Source organism: Clarias gariepinus, chromosome 2 (assembly GCF_024256425.1).
Source record: "Clarias gariepinus isolate MV-2021 ecotype Netherlands chromosome 2, CGAR_prim_01v2, whole genome shotgun sequence".
Taxonomy (NCBI): Eukaryota; Metazoa; Chordata; class Actinopteri; order Siluriformes; family Clariidae; genus Clarias; species Clarias gariepinus.
In genome coordinates this window covers 18109142-18113596 of record NC_071101.1, presented here as the reverse complement: position 1 = coordinate 18113596, position 4455 = coordinate 18109142, and positions in this window count along the sequence as shown.

Below are 4455 nucleotides of genomic sequence, written 5' to 3'. Positions count from 1 at the left end.
TTCTTGCCGAGACTCGAGACGGCGTCCTTCTCTTATGAGCTCAAGGATAAGGCTACTATTATGCAAATGATGAGTCCTGCTACTAATAGGGTCTTTACACCAAAGGTTTTAATTCCCTTTTTTTCCTCTTCAATAAATGGGCAAAAGTTTTTGCTTTTTTTTTTTTTTTTCAAAGTCTAAATAGGATACATCAGCGATTTGCTCCGAAGGAGAAGTTTTTTCGGGATGGTTGAGCTTGTCTACTGTATAAAGCCTGAATTTGGATTCTTTTTGGTTTGCTTAGGGGGACATTTAGGAGGACATTGCCTTGTTGCAACAAAGGCACAATGGCCTCATTCACTCAATGTTGTTTTCAACAAGTGAGAAAGAATAGGATCCTAATATGATACAAGCCATGCCTTGTGAGCTTAACCTGCTAGAGATTTTGACCAAGATAAATGTTCTCTGCTTTTTGCTTTAATGTAGAGTATAGATGCAGATTCTGAATCAGCCTTTGGTAGTACTTACATGTGTTTGGGAGAAGGATAATTTGCAGTGATACAGTACACCTCTTTATTTAAAGTGTAGCTTTTGTTATAGCCTGATGTTTATTTTTTTTATTCAGTCAATAGATTCAGATTTTATGGACATTTAAACTTGTCTAGAATTACCTGTAAGTAAAAGATTAAAATGGTAATAGTTGTTAATAATAGTAATCGTGGTTTTGGAAAACAATTAGGTACTGTACAGCAATAAGGTAATTTACACTTATTCAAAAAACAACATCTGTTATTAACAAGGCTATTGTATATATTTTGGCTCTATTGAGTCAAGTGGTGTCATTCTTGAAAATTATATATTGTGGAGGTTTATGAATCTGGGATATTTACAATTACATAAACAAACCAAAGTAAAATATGTGTTGTTCTTTTAAAGTTAGTCCAGTTGTAAGTACGGTTTTAATTCAAATTATATAAAAAAAAATAATCATTAGTTATAGAAAAATAATATAACATGAAGCAATAATACAACATAATTATCGTAAGCAAAGTTATTGTTACAACCTTAAAGTTGATGTTAAGGTAATGTAACCACCCTAAAGATTTTCCTATACAGTTTGCACCAAACTGTATTATTCTGCTTATACTTTGGCAATTTGTGAGTGATTACAAATTTACAATTATTTAGATGCAAAGACAGCAGGTTACCTGAGAAACCAGAATTTCCAAATTTTACTGTTTTAAAGATTCTTCTGTACAGGACTATTACAAAATACTGACACAGAAGGCTCTCTCTCTTTTGAGTAGCGTTTATAATTAATTGAAGTACACTGATCAGCCACAACCCCAAAAAATAGCCTAATGTTGTGTAGATTCCCCTTGTGCCACCTGGGAGACTCCATAAGACCTCTCGGGTGTTCTATGGTGTCTGGCATCGGGACACAGGCAGCGGATCCTTTTGCTTCCCACAGGCATGAATGAGCCCTGAGTGCCCATGATTCCGTCAAAAGTTCACTGGTATGTAATTCATAATTTATATTTCTGTGGTAATGTTATGTGGTTAATGTTAAGGTTGATTAGTGTGTAATATAACTAATTTTCTCCATCTATATGCTTTATCATATCAATGATGAAATAATTATTAAATAATGCAAGATTTTTAATATAGTTCTTTCAGGGTTGACCTCCTTAAATTTATTACAAATCATTATATAATGTTTGTGTTCAAATGCAACTTCTAGCAATACTAGGCAATACAAGGATGTCCCAAAAGCCTCAGAAATAGGGGAGCTGAATCCACACTGGTTTTGCCTGTGTGAATGTGAATGCAGTGAATGTTTGTGGACGACCTTTTTTTAGTTGGTCCACAACACTTTCAATGTTTATTATTATTATTTTTTAATTTTTATTATTATTATTTATTTACAGCACAAGGTGTGATGTTTCCTGCTAATGTCCACTGCAACCTTACAATAATTCTGTGTTGCGCGATAATGATTTCAATTAGTTTTTTTCCTAAAGATATTCTCAAAAATATCTTAAAAATATATGTGTAATTATGGTAGGCAGCATGGTGGCTTAGTGGTCAGCACTGTCGCCGCATACTTCAAGTGTCCAGGTTTGATTCCCACCTCTGGTCTGTGGGCATGGAGTTTGCATGTTCTCCCTGTGCTTGATGGGTTTCCTCCGGGTACGCCAGTAGTGTTTGTTTCTGTCTATGCCCTGCTGTGGATTGGCATCCTATCCAGAGTGTATCCTGCCTTGTGCTCTAAGTCTCCTGGGATAAGCACCAGGCCCCCTGTGACCCTGTATACAGGATAAAGTGGTATAGACAATAAGCTGGTGAGTGAGTGAATATAAATATGATGGCCCCTTAAGGGTGATGTGATTTAGTTTTTTTTATCAGGAGGTGTTGAGTTCAATAAAAGTTAGGTTAATAACTGTGAAATTTACCAAACTGGACATTTATAACACCCTAAATCCCAACCCACATCTACACAAATGATTATTGTGTGTTGTGGTGTGCTAACTACAGACTGGTAGGGCACTGGGGATGTGGCAGACAGGTTTGCTCATGTCTCCCGAGGCAGAGCCGTTATGAGCAGAGTGGAGTGGGGATTCTCCTCTGAGTGTGTGTGTGTACTGTAAGTGTGTGTATTAGAGCAACTCCCTCCCTTGCATTCCTTGGTACAGTGTGTAGCTGCAGGGGAGACTCTTGCCCAAAAGTCAGCATCCCATTACACCAGTAATTAAAGTTTCACACGATCTCTGTGCCTCATATCACTATGAAGCAAGAAAGTGTGAAGCAAAATATACTTACATCATTATGGTCTAGAGAGGGATTAAAAATCCTATTCATTTGTCATGACAGTGTAAATAAGTTGGGGATGACATTATATATGTGTGTAGGTGTGTGCGGGAGTGGAAGGCCTGGGGGGCTCCATATGTGTGACTAATAAATAGACCAGCTCAATGCACTTAAAACCTCCAAGCCACATCTACACATTGACATACAGTACATCACTTTCTGTGTTGTGTTTGTCCTTCTGTTGGGGCATCTCACAACCTTCATCATGTCTCCTTTGGGCCAGTATTATCCTTCCATTTTCTGTAGAAAAATACATTCTGACAGCTTTGTCAAGCAGGAAATGGTGCTCCTGGCGAGCCCTGCTACCTATTACTGCTCCACTTTCTCTCCAACTCAGTGTGACGAGAAACAGCGGAAAAAGCAACACTCCTTCGTCATTGTAGCTTTCTGTTTTCTCTCACTTCCATCAGCCCTTCATCATGTCCTCTTTTCTCTCTTTGTCAGAAACCTCACTCATGTTGGAGTACAAACTAGTGTTCTCTATTAATGCTGTGTGTTTGGGTTTTGTTCCAAACCTCCACAATCTCACTTCTCCATACACACTACTTTGTAAACCTCTTTGTCTGCACATTACATGGAAAGATGGGTGTGTATAATTCAACTGAGCAGAAGATTTTCTATCCATCAGACACATTTAATAAGACATTAATGCAGTATTTTACCTTGGAATATGTCCAGAGCAAAGTATTTTTTCAAAGGTAACCTAAAGTACATATTTCATATCATTTGTGTACATATTGTGTTTTAAAGTAGTCTGATATGTTTCAAATTTAAATTCAAATTTTATTTGTCACATACACAGTCATACACAGTACGATATGCAGTAAAATGCTTAGACAACTGCTCGTGACTTTATAATAAAAGACTATGAAAAGGAAATAAACATGAAAAACTAAATAAAAGGTAAATTTAACTAGGAAAGAATAAAATAAAATATAAATTAATTAAAGTTAAAATAAAACAACTGTACAGCAAAAATACACAATATAGAAAATATATGAAGAATATATGAAGAAATGTAGAACAATAAGAACAGCTGTACAAAGTAGGTATACTTTTATGTCATTTTTGTGTGGAATGAAGTTAGAATAAATGGTAATAAAAAAATGGTAATGTCCAGGGTTGTGCAATCCACTTATTTAAAGTGTCTTGTGCAGTGCAAATATGCTTAAAGTGATTTATTTAAAGTGGCCTGTGATTTAACTAATGAGCACGAAGTGTAGTTGTGCAGTGGCCACTAGTGTCCAGAACAGCATTACTAGACCTATACCAAGCAGCCATAACATTATAGTGCAAAACATTAAACCCAGTATTGTGTAGGTTCTCCTTGTTCTGCCTGAGCACCTCTGGCCCTTTAGGGCATGACTTCACAAGACCTCTGGAGGTGTGCTGGGGTGTCTGGCACTAGAATGTTGGCAGCGGATCCTTTGGGTGTTGTGGGCTGGGGCTTCTGTGGATCAGACTTTTTTTTTTGCACCTTATGAGTGTTTCATTGGAAGTTTAGAGGCAATTTGATGGCCTTGGGCAATTTGATTACCTGCTGGGCTCCGTGTATGGCGGGTTGTGTGCATTGGGTGTTCTGGTGCCTTTCTATTATGGATAGCATTG